At 37.0% G+C, this 13391-nt stretch overlaps 1 long non-coding RNA gene across 2 annotated transcripts; it reads left to right on the top strand.

Moving 5' to 3' along the window:
* The first annotated feature begins 3042 nt into the window (after nucleotides 1-3042).
* Nucleotides 3043-7813, top strand: LOC137247885 (uncharacterized). 2 transcript variants are annotated; one of them, XR_010951927.1, is made up of 4 exons: nucleotides 3043-3217; nucleotides 7116-7240; nucleotides 7300-7458; nucleotides 7534-7813. It is a non-coding gene; the product is annotated as an uncharacterized lncRNA (long non-coding RNA). The 2 variants fall into 2 exon arrangements; XR_010951926.1 differs by lacking the exon at nucleotides 3043-3217 and having other exon boundaries at nucleotides 6842-7240; nucleotides 7534-7812.
* The last annotated feature ends 5578 nt before the right edge of the window (nucleotides 7814-13391 follow it).

Genomic DNA, 13391 nt, shown 5'->3' with positions numbered 1-13391 from the left:
AACGAATTTTGGTAGTTCCTGATAATTATGCACCTTCTGCTAATGTTCGAATCGCTGAACTGTCGAATAAATCACTCCAATATTCAGTATTGCAAAATGGTCTTTATTAGACTACTTTGGAAGTAGTACTTTACAATTACAATTATACTTCCCTAATAGCGTGTTTAAATCAAATTGATTATTGATTCCTCAGCTTGCGGGTCATTTATACTCTCGGTTACCTCGTTCGCCCATTTCTCGTAAGGTCTAGACGTTTCATGACCATGCCTTCTAGAACAGTTGTATGTCATGCTTGTTTATTTAGCTATATATGTACATACATGTATATTCGTAGTTTATGTTTTTCTTCTAGCCATATGCGTGTTTACTTCTGCTCTTAGCTGCCGACACCATATATGTATGTGAAGTAATCTCTCTGCTTCAAGCTGCTAGTTATGTGTATGGAATATTCTTCGTTGACTGGTACATAAGTGTGGCTTCTTGCTTTAATGTGTACATGTACATAAGTGTGGCTGCTCGCTGTTCTTGTTGTTGTGATTATTTACTAACAGCATAGTGAATCTAATATTCGCCACAATATATTGCATAATGCAAAAAATTTTAATACGGAGACGAGCAGTTTCGGGACTCCAAAGTTGAATCTTGTGACAGAATACAGGGTGTTTCTCCCATCTATAGTATATACATACATCATACGTATGTATGTATGTTTGTACTATGGTATATACATAGCTATAATAAATAAAACTTGTACAAAAATGTCGAATAGAGACGGTCGTCGGCCTCCACTTTGCACTTGATCCCATCCATTCTTTATGGCCACTGGACGCCTAAAGCAACTTTTTTATTCTTTTGTTTCTTTTCATTTCTTGCTTTCGTTTTGTTCTTCATTTCAGGCACACAAAAGGCTTTGCTGTGATTATTTAATTTATGCGATCGCCCCTCATTTTAGAAACGAATCTCAGATTGCAAAAAATAAATAAATAAACAAATAATAGAAAAAAGAAATTCTTTATAAATAAATAACAAGACAATGAGCGGAACCATAAAAAAACAACAAAAAAGAACTATGTACAAAAATATGATATGAAGGCGCTTTGGTACGAGCGAAAGTAGGTACGAAAGCTAGCGGTGGGTGCAGGAGGGCAAAAACCAGCTGGAGCACACTATGTATGTATGTAGGCAGCTCAGGGATATAAACATTCCTACTTGATTTTGTCTGTTTATAGGAAACGATTTTACAATCTTGAAGTAACTTTGGTGCCCAGAGGTTCAAACGAAGTAAAAATGCCAAGACGTTAAAGTAAAACAAGATGAGAAACGGCAGCTGAAACTTAAAGCATTTGCAATTTGCTGAAATAGAACCAGTTAAATAGGTATAAAAAAGCAGATACTTTAGAGTGCTAGGTTAGGTAAGGCTAAAAAGACTACGCCGAGATGTTGCATTCCAGCCCGACACTTAAGCCCCATTGTGATGCCCCAAACTGTAAGGAAATCTTATTCCAGCTACTCAATCATCTAGTGGAATCAATAAATGTAACTATGATCCTCATTTCGAGGTTGGAAACCTCCACGATATCAGTTGACCGAGAGCAGCCAACCTCTGCTATAAAAAAGCTCCGTTCTCTTAGCAAACACTAGAAGCTTTCTAGGGCCTATGCCACTTGCTGCTTCTAGATCTGACAGCTGTATCACTGCTAACAGCCTGGCAAGCGCAGGGCACGAGCACGAAACGTGCTCGATTGTTTCCTTCTTTAACCCGCTCTTCCTACGTCTGCTATCACTGGATTCTGAACAAGTACGAGTTTGTCCTGTTACAAGTTTGGGCCAGAGTTACTCGTGTCTCTTTAGGATGTGTGCTTTTTTCTTCTGCAAGGGTAGAATAGTGTATATTGTTAACGGGACTCATAGGGTGCAATCTAGCAAAAGCGTTTACCGATTCTGTCGGGATTAGGCTTAAGGCCTCCTTGTGCTTATCTGTATCAAACGTCTGTGTAGGCTGGTATCCGAACTGAAATTAGTGCTTACGGAGATATTTCTTATGCCTCATGAAGGCGGAGCTATATTAAGCAGTTGCTTGCTGGGAGGTCCTAGTTTCTGACAGTTCAGCAAAAACTGTTTGTTCAGCATTTCATTATGCCCGTTTATGTTAAGCTCTTTTGCTTCACTATGCAGATGGTGTTCAGAGGTCATAAGAAGACATCCCTTGACAGTTCTCAGTACAATATTCTGGCAGGCCTGCGGCCTTTTACAGTGTGTGCTTTTTAAGCCAGGTGACCAAACTGGACGACGACGATTGCTTTGTAAGTTTTTAGCAGCGGTTCTTTATCTTTTCCCAAAGTGCTGCCGACTTGTGGATTTTGTTCCCACTTTGTACTTTAACAACAATTTCGAAGGCATGTTTGAAGATAAGAGTGTTGTGGACGTTGCTCCTAAGTACTTCGGATGACGGTTTCACTGTTCCACGTCGTAAACAGAGTGGCCGTGGATGATAGTTCCAGATCGCCAAGTGAAGAAACAAAAATGGGAGATAGTCGTTGGCACAGAAAATGATATTAACTTCTTCTGGTGGGAAGGTAGCTTTGATATGTTGGAACAGAAGTGGGTATACGACAGCCCCCTTTGTTTCAGATCCGTGGGTATGGAGTACGTATGTATCTCTTTTGCAAAAGGTGAGTAATGAAGTAGTCCAATACCTTGAGCGCAAAAATTTAAACCAACCAATCTTGTCCGTTATCCTCTGCATCTTTGACGGAGAATTGCATTAGTCATTCACTCATTACTTTATTATAGTTTTAGTGTGTGTGTCTGTGTGCCTTAAGTTGTTTTCATTGTTGCTGTTATATTTTTTATTACAGTTAATTTGCAATTTTTTTTTTGCGTCAGCGCACTTTTATTTCACCGCAGACTCAATGGACACTTTCCACGAACTCCAGCAGCCCCGCCATAGAATAATTATTAACTAGCAGTGAAGATACTTTAATCTTGGTCATTTATTATGGCATTTTAATTATGACATTTTTTATTGTTTTGATATTTTGTTGTTGTTGTATTTCTCACTCACACCTTGCTATGCAAATTGTTAATAGCCTTTTTCGCTTTTATCTGCAGTCTTATAAATCATTAATTTGTTCATATTCTTCATTTATGTTTTTATTGGCCTTAATAACAACGCAATTTATCCGGAAGATTTGGGACTCTCACAAAGGTTTTCAGTGTAAGTAAATTGCTATTCTAATATAAAAAATTTAATAGCTTAAAGCTTCTAATTGAAAAGCTTAAATAAAAACAAGTAAGGAAGGTTAAGCTCGGGTGTAACCGAACATTACATACTCAGTTGAGAGCTATGGTGACAACATAAGGGAAAATAACCATGTAGGAAAATGAACCGAGGGAAACCCTGGAATGTGTTTGTATGACATGTGTATCAAATGAAAGGCATTAAAGAGTATTTTATGAAGGAGTGGGCCATAGTTCCACAGGTGGACGCCGTTTCGAGATATCGCCATAAACGTGGACCAGGTGTGACCCTAGAATTTGTTTGTGCGATATGGGTATCAAATTCAAGGTTTTAATGAGGGTTTTAAAAGGGAGTGGTGGTAGTTGTATAGGTGGTCGCCTTTTCGAGATATCGCCATAAAGATGGACCAGGGGTGACTCTAGAATGCGTTTGTACGATATGGGTATCAAATGAAAGGTGTTAATGAGTATTTTAAAAGGGAGTAATCCTTAGTTCCATAGGTGGACGCCGTTTCGAGATATCGCCATAAAGGTGGACTAGGGGTGACCCTAGAATTTGTTTGTACAATACGGGTATCAAAAGAAAGGTGTTAATGAGTATTTTAAAAGGGAGTGATGCTTAGTTCCACAGGTGGACGCCGTTTCGAGATATCGCCATAAAGGTGGACCAGGTGTGACCCTAGAATTTGTTTGTACAATACGGGTATCAAAAGAAAGGTATTAATGAGGGTTTTAAAAGCGAGTGATGCTTAGTTCCACAGGTGGTCGCCTTTTCGAGATATCGCCATATAGGTGGACCAGGGGTGACTCTAGAATGCGTTTGTACGATATGGGTATCAAATGAAAGGTGTTAATGAGTATTTTAAAAGGGAGTAATCCTTAGTTCCATAGGTGGACGCAGTTTCGAGATATCGCCATAAAGGTGGACCAGGGGTGACCCTAGAATTTGTTTGTACAATATGGGTATCAAAAGAAAGGTGTTAATGAGTATTTTAAAAGGGAGTAATCCTTAGTTCCATAGGTGGACGCCGTTTCGAGATATCGCCACAAAGGTGGACCAGGGGTGACCCTAGAATTTGTTTGTACAATATGGGCATCAAACGAATGGTGTTAATGAGTATTTTAAAAGGGGTGGGCCTTAGTTCCATAGGTGGACGCCGTTTCGAGATATCGCCACAAAGGTAGACCAGGGGTGACTCTAGAATGTGTTTGTACGATACGGGTATCAAATTAAAGGTAGTAATGAGGGTTTAAAAGGGAGTGGTGGTTGTTGTATAGGTAGTCGCCTTTTCGAGATATCGCCATAAAGGTGGACCAGGGGGGACTCTAGAATGCGTTTGTACGATATGGGTATCAAATGAAAGGTGTTAATGAGTATTTTAAAAGCGAGTAATCCTTAGTTCCATAGGTGGACGCCGTTTCGAGATATCGCCATAAAGGTGGACCAGGGGTGACCCTAGAATTTGTTTGTACAATATGGGTATCAAAAGAAAGGTGTTAATGAGTATTTTAAAAGGGAGTAATCCTTAGTTCCATAGGTGGACGCCGTTTCGAGATATCGCCATAAAGGTGGACCTGGGGTGACCCTAGAATTTGTTTGTACAATATGGGCATCAAACGAAAGGTGTTAATGAGTATTTTAAAAGGGAGTGGGCCTTAGTTCTATAGGTGGACGCCGTTTCGAAATATCGCCATAAAAGTGGACCAGGGGTGACTGTAGAATGTGTTTGTACGATATGGGTATCAAATTAAAGGTATTAATGACAGTTTTTCATAGGGAGTGGTGGTAGTTGTATATGTGAAGGCGTGACCCAGAACATCATCTGTTGGATACCGCTAATTTATTTATATATGTAATACCTGCCAAGATTTTAAGGGTTTTTTATTTCGCCCTGCAGAACTTTTCATTTTCTCCTACTTAATATGGTAGGTGTCACAACCATTTTATAAAGTTTTTTCTAAAGTTATATTTCGCGTCAATAAACCAATCCAATTACCTCACCATGTTTCATCCCTTTTTTCGTATTTGGTATAGAATTATGGCATTTTTTCATTTTTCGTAATTTTCGATATCGAAAAAGTGGGCGTGGTCATTGTCGGATTTCTTTCATTTTTCATACCAAGATAAAGTGAGTTCAAGTAAGTACGTGAACTAAGTTCATTAAAGATATGTCGATTTTTGCTCAAGTAATCGTGTTAACGGCCATGCGGAAGGACATACGAACGACTGTGTATAAAAACTGGGCGTGGCATCAACCGATTTCGCCCGTTTTCACAGAAAACAGTTATCGTCGTAGAATCTATGCACCTACCAAATTTCACAAGGATTGGTAAATTTTTGTTCGACTTATGGCCTTAAAAGTATTCTAGACGAATTTAATGAAAAAGGGCGGAGACACGCCCATATTGAAATTTTCTTTTATTTTTGTATTTTGTTGCACCATATCATTACTGGGGTTGAATGTTGACTGTAAAGATATTAAATTTTTTGTTAAAATTTTACTTTAAAAAAAAAAATTTTTTAAAGTGGGCGTGGTCCTTCTCCGATTTTGCTAATTTTTATTAGGCGTACATATAGTAATAGGAGTAACGTCCCTGCCAAATTTCATCATGATATCTTCAACGACTGACAAATCACAACTTGCAAAAGTTTTAAATTACCTTCTTTTAAAAGTGGGCGGTGCCACGCCCATTGTCCAAAATTTTACTAATTTCTATTCTGCGCCATAAATTCAACTTATCTACCAAGTTTCGTCGCTTTATCTGTCTTTGGTAATGAATTATCGCACTTTTTCGGTTTTTCGAAATTTTCGATATCGAAAAAGTGGGCGTGGTTATAGTCCGATATCGTTCATTTTAAATAGCGATCTGAGATGAGTGCTCAGGAACCTACATACCAAATTTCATCAAGATACCTCAAAATTTACTCAAGTTATCGTGTTAACGGACGGACGGACGGACATGGCTCAATCAAATTTTGTTTCGATCCTGATTATTTTGATATATGGAAGTCTATATCTATCTCGATTCCTTTATATATGTACAACCAACCGTTATCCAATCAAACTTAATATACTCTGTGAGCTCTGCTCAACTGAGTATAATAAATACAAGGCGCGATAACCTCCGAAATGCTTTTAGGCCGAGCTTCTCCTCCAATTTGTGTTGTGCTACTTTAAACCTGCTCTCAGAGAAAAATCGCATTTTAAAATCAAAAATAAATTTTTATTCTTCCCAGGCACGTTTTAAACGAGGCCATTCTCGTTTTAAAACTGAAAATTTTCAAAACAAAGCAAAACATCTTTATATTAAAAATGGAATTTTTAAAATAAAAATGCATTTTGCATTTAAAAATGTTTTACATTTGATTTAAAAATGCTGCATTTTCAATTTCAATATGCTCGTATTTATTTTAAAAATGTCTTGAGCTTACAACTTTCCACACTTAAATCAAAAATGAAAACTTTGCTTCAAATATAAACATGCTCATAGTTAAATTTGTGGCAACGCTCATACATGTGCAAGAAGAAGCAGTTGGTTGAGTTCATTCATGGTTCAACTATATACAGGTTGGCTCATCTGTAAAGCAACAAAATATGTCTGTTCAAATTGTCAAAATCTGTGTATTGGTGTTGGTGCGAATGGTATGGAATGGAAACATAAAACTTAGCAGTTTTTGTATGTGTAAGTAAAATGTTGCCAATGTGTTGGTTTCATTTTGAGTTTGCCATCTCCTTTTGACAATCCCTTCGACCATGCAATGACATAAATAAAATCAGCTGATGAGATGAGCCAACCTGTACATAATTGAACCATGAGTTCATTATTGTTGTCTGCTGTCAATTCTGATAATAATATTTAATATTTTGTCAAAGATAAATAAAATCAAAGATAAATGGCAAAAATCATTCAACTTGCGACAGAATTACATAAAGGAAATGACCAAAATTGATTTTCTCCAATCGCGGCCCAAGTATTCTGATTCGCGGCTCCTGAATTGGTAACAATGACATTACATATTTGGTACACAGATTCTAAAAATACATTTACACATTACAGATAAAACTTGATTTTAAGATCAGAAACCGTGACAAGGAAGATTGTTGAATTCGAAACGGGAAATGTTCACCAACGAAATTCAACGATTTTATGAAACTAATTTCCACAAAGATTTCTGCAAACAGCTCTTTTCTATTGCCAAAGCTTCAACGAACAAAGGTAAATAAAAATGAAGGGTAACAAACCAACAACAGGAAACTACTAAATCAATCTATTTTCATTAAATTTTTAAAGATACGCAAGACTACATTCTGACATTGCTGCAAGTGGAGTTCTTCCTCCTTCGTCAAGGTTTTAAAGTTCCTGCGGAAAGCTAAGGAAAAAAGCTACAAAAGCAGACTCGCAAGAAAGCTTTCTTTTAAGATTAACTTCAATCAACGAAGAAAGCGTATTGAATGTTATATATATTTCTAAATTTACATCTCAAATTTATATTCTATAATAATTTTTATGCTATAGCTTACATTATAACAAAAGCCCTAACAATGTTTATACACCTTAAAAAAGGTGAATAAATGAATAGTGATGAATAAAAAAAATAAAATGTTTCATTATTAAAACAAAACAAGTAAGGAAGGTTAAGTTCGGGTGTAACCGAACATTACATACTCAGTTGAGAGCTATGGTGACAACATAAGGGAAAATAACCATGTAGAAAAATGAACCGAGGGTAACCCTGGAATGTGTTTGTATGATATGTGTATCAAATGAAAGGTATTAAAGAGTATTTTAAGAGGGAGTGATCCTTATTTCCATAGGTGGACGCCGTTTCGTGATATCGCCATAAAGAGCACCAGGGGTGACTCTAGAATGCGTTTGTACTATATGGGTATCAAATGAAAGGTGTTAATGAGTATTTTAAGAGGGCGTGGGCCTTAGTTCTATATGTGGCCGCCTTTTCGAGATATCGCCATAAAGGTGGACCAGGGGTGACTCTAGAATTTGTTTGTACTATATGGGTATCAAATGAAAGGTGTTAATGAGTATTTTAAAAGGAGTGGGCCTTAGTTCTATAGGTGCACGCCTTTTCGGAATATCGTTATAAAAGTGGACCAGGGTTGACTCTAGAATGCGTTTGTACAATATGGGTATCAAACGAAAGGTGTTAATAAGTGTTTTAAAAGGGAGTGGGCCTTAGTTCTATGGGTGGACGCCTTTTCGGGATATCGCCATAAACGTGGACCAGGGGTGACTCTAGAATGCGTTTGTACATGGGTATCAAATGAAAGGTGTTAATGAGTATTTTAAAAGGGCGTGGGCCTTAGTTCTATAGGTGGACGCCTTTTCGAGATATCGCCATAAAGGTGGGTCAGGGGTGACTCTAGAATTCGTTTGTACGATATGGGTATCAAATGAAAGGTGTTAATGAGTATTTTAAAAGGGAGTGGGCCTTAGTTCCATAGGTGGATGCCTTTTCGAGATATCGCCATAAAGGTGGGCCAGGGGTGACTCTAGAATTTTTTTGTACGATATGGGTATCAAATGAAAGGTGTTAATGAGTATTTTAAAAAGGAGTGGGTCTTAGTTCTATATGTGGACGCCTTTTCGAGATATCGCCATAAACGTGGACCAGGGGTGACTCTAGAATGTGTTTGTACGATATGGGTATCAAATTAAAGGTATTAATGAGGGTTTTAAAAGGGAGTGGCCCTTAGTTGTATATGTGAAGGCGTTTTCGAGATATCGACCAAAATGTGGACCAGGGTGATCCAGAACTTCATCTGTCGGGTACCGCTAATTTATTTATATATGTAATACCACGAACAGTATTCCTTCCAAGATTCCAAGGGCTTTTGATTTCGCCCTGCAAAACTTTTTCATTTTCTTCTACTTAATATGGTAGGTGTCACACCCATTTTACCAAGTTTTTTTCTAAAGTTATATTTTGCGTCAACAGACCAATACAATTACCATGTTTCATCGCTTTTTTCGTATTTGGTATATAGTTATGGCATTTTTTTCATTTTTCGTAATTTTCGATATCGGAAAATTGGGCGTGGTTATAGTCGGATTTCGGCCATTTTTTACACCAATACGAAGTGAGTTCAGATAAGTAAGTGAACTGAGTTTAGTAAAGATATATCGATTTTTGCTCAAGTTATCGTGTTAAGGGCCGAGCGGAAGGACAGACGGTCGACTGTGTATAAAAACTGGGCGCGGCTTCAACCGATTTCGCCCTTTTTCACAGAAAACAGTTACCGTCCTAGAATCTAAGCCTCTACCAAATTTCACAAGGATTGGTAAATTTTTGTTCGACTTATGGCATTAAAAGTATCCTAGACAAATTAAATGAAAAAGGGCGGAGCCATGCCCATTTTGAAATTTTCTTTTATTTTTGTATTTTGTTGCACCATATCGTTACTGGAGTTGAATGTTGGCATAATTTACTTATATACTGTAAAGATATTAACTTTTCTTTTAAAATTTGAATTTAAAAAAATTTTTTTTTAAAAAGTGGGCGTGGTCGTTCTCCGATTTTGCTAATTTTTAGACAGACATATAGTAATAAGAGTAACGTTCCTGCCAAATTTCATCATGATATCTTCAACGACTGCCAAATAACAGCTTGCAAAACTTCTAAATTACCTTCTTTTAAAAGTGGGCGGTGCCACGCCCATTGTCCAAAATTTTACCATTTTTCTATTCTCCGTCACAAGTTCAACTCACCTACCAAGTTTCATCGCTTAATCCGAATTTGGTAATGAATTATCGCACTTTTTCGATTTTTCGAAATTTTCGATATCGAAAAAGTGGGCGTGGTTATTGTCCGATATCGTTCATTTTAAATAGCGATCTGAGATGAGTGCCCAGGAACCTACATACCAAATTTCATCAAGATACCTCAAAATTTACTCAACTTATCGTGTTAACGGACAGACGGACGGACGGACGGTGGACGGACGGACATGGCTAAATCGAATTTTTTTTCGATACTGATGATTTTGATATATGGAAGTCTATATCTATCTCGATTCCTTTATACCTGTACAACCAACCGTTATCCAATCAAAGTTAATATACTCTGTGAGCTCTGCTCAACTGAGTATAAAAACGTATTTTTATTTCAACAATATAGGTATTTAATTTCATACCAATCATATTTGAATTAAATATGAAAATTTTTATTTCAAACACATTTGTTATTTAAATTAACAAAAAGTATGCTTGAATTAAAAATTAAAATTGCTAGATTAAAAATGAAAGCTTTTGATCCTAAATTTTTCAATGTTTAAAATAACAATGGAAAATTTTTAAATCAAATATGTTTTTACTTAATTTTACAATGTTATAATGCTCATTTTTAAAATAAACATTTGCATATTTCGACCACTTTTAAATACGTTTTTGTTTGATTTAAGCACATTTTCATTGATTTTACAATGTTTTTTCCCTGGGTGTACATGTTTTATGCCGACTCCAAACGGATCTGCAAGGCAGATGAATGTTCACTGAGAAGCTTTTCATGGCATAAATACACTTGGAGTACTTGTCAAATCACTGCCGAGGGGGACCCCGTTTAAGAAAACTCTACCACTTTCGGCGTGGTGGGCGAGGTACGCTACCACCGCAGCACAACCACAAGTTGGGTTAAAGTTTTTGCATAATTTTTGAAACCAAAATTTCGCCAAAACTTAATCTTGAGCTTTTTTCACTTGAGAAGTTTAAAGTATTTCATAGAATTGAAAAACAATTGAGAATTTCGTGAAAATTTCGGTTCTAAAAAAAGATCAATAAATATTTAAACGTTTTCAGCAGCTTTAAACTTTGAACGGCTTTGAAATTTCACAAACTTAGGCGCACTTGCAGAACGGCAAAGTTATTTTTTTAGCTCAGACTGAGTTTCAAAAATGTATGAGTTTAACCCTTATGTCGGGTTAACTCTGAATTCAAAAAGTAACTTGCCCTTCTGCAAGTGGGCCTTACAGCTTTAAAAAGCTTAATGTTTTGAAAATCTTAAAGGCCAGAGTTTAAAAGGCTTGAGGTTTGATTAGGGTCGTTTAGTCATATTTAGTTAAGTTAGAACGTATCTGGAAAATTCCAATCCTTCATATAGCAAAGCTTCATTTGGCATATTCTACTGGTTAAATTGATAATTGTGAATATTTTCTATAACAAATCACGAAAATTCCTTTCATTTTGCATTTTCAACAAAACAGTTGACTTTTGTAACATTTTTTTCTGACATCGCACTGACAATCGATGCTTCAGTTGATATGGAGAAAACGAGAATTTCATTAACTTAATGCTAAAAGACTAACTGAAGGTAGTGAAACCGGTCCTGGTTGAAATCTCGGAAGCCGTATGTTTATCATAAAATATGCTTAAGGAATTTAAAGCTCAAAACAGCTTAGAACTTAAAAATCTCAAGGAACTTAGGCCCGGTTTCTCAGTGCAAGTTAAAACTACAGTTAAATTTGACTAGAGATTAGCCCTGCCACTTTGGCCGCATAAGCTGAGATTTGTAGTAAAATTTTATGCAAATTCAAAAGATGCCAGGGTTAACTCTAGTCAACTTTAACTGTAAACTCGCGCTGAAAACCTTGCTTTAAAGCGAATAAAGCTCTAGAAAGCTCGAAGAATTTTCGTTTACACTATCAATAGTGCGAATACTTTAATCTGATATTCCGGGATTTTGTTGTCTGAAAAAATCATAGAGATCGGTGGTATACATATTATATACCCCATATAAACTGTAATTTTTGCCCTTTTTCACGGCTAAAAGCTTCAAATTTCATAAAATACTTACGCTTACGTCATATATTGTTGAAATAAGTGATTCGTAGTCATAGTTTTTACATGCAGACCACAAAAATCGTGAAACTTTGCATCCTCACACAAAGTACCTACCTATTTTTTTATTTTATATTTATCTTAAAAATCGCTTAGGTATGTACACTAGTCTGTTCACTATATAATTCTTATCTTATACAGCCGATTATTTGGATATTACGAACGCGATAATATTATTGTTCAGCCCCACTCATGAAAGGTATGACGTCCCGTCCTTACTTGTTTTTTTTTTTTTTTACTAAAATCTCAGTTTCCACCAATGCGAATTCAGTACCAGGTGTTGTTATCCCAATAGCTGATTGCTTCTTCTTGATTATTTTCCATACAAAACCTTGTACTTTAATATGTCAGTTAATCGAAATTAAATTGAATTTTCTTTTTACTTGACATTCTTCTGCACGGCGAATTGGTTGAATTCGCTTTGTCACCACCTGGTATGGATTCGCCTTGGTTTCAACATAAACGGGTTTGAGTATATAAAAAGTAGAAACCGTAGAAAATTTTTCACAAATGTGTTTTGTTGTTGCATGTATAAAATTTTTGATAGTAAAGTTGAAAACTGCCTATGTTTTCAGTCGATTCTAGAAACATAGAGCTTACTTACTTACTTAATTGGCGCTTAACCGTCCAACAAGGCGCGCCAGTCGCTTCTTCGCTCCGCCAACCGGCGCCAATTGGTCACACCATGGGAGTTTAAATCGTTTTCCACCTGGTCCTTCCAACGGAGTGGGGGCCGCCCTCTACCTCTGCTTCCATAGGCGGGTTCCGATAGAAACACTTTCTTGGCCGGAGCATCATCTTTCATTCGCATAACATGGGCTAGCCAGCGCAGCCGCTGCGTTTTAATTCGCTGGACTATGTTGATGTCTGCGTATAGCTCGTACAGCTCATCATTAAATCTTCTTCGGTACTCGCCATCGCCAACGCGTAGAGGTCCATAAATATTTCGAAGAACTTTTCTCTCGAACACTCCCAAAGCCGCTTCATCTGCTGTTGTCATAGTCCATGCTTCTGCCCCATATAGCAGGACGGGTACGATAAGTGACTTGTAGAGCATGATTTTCGTTCGCCGAGAGAGGACTTTACTTTTCAATTGCCTACCTAGTCCAAAGTAGCATTTATTGGCAAGATTGATTCTTCGCTGGATTTCAGTGCTAATGTTGTTGCTAGTGTTGATGCTGGTTCCCAAATAATCGAAGTCTTTTACTATTTCGAAATTATGGCTGTCAACAGTAGCGTGGTTGCAAAGCGCGTATGCGCTGACTCTTTGCTCGATGACAGCAGGTACTTCGTTTTGTCCT

Source organism: Eurosta solidaginis, chromosome 4 (genome assembly GCF_040869045.1).
Source record: "Eurosta solidaginis isolate ZX-2024a chromosome 4, ASM4086904v1, whole genome shotgun sequence".
Lineage (NCBI taxonomy): Eukaryota > Metazoa > Arthropoda > Insecta > Diptera > Tephritidae > Eurosta > Eurosta solidaginis.
This window is presented reverse-complemented; position numbering and strand designations above follow the sequence as displayed.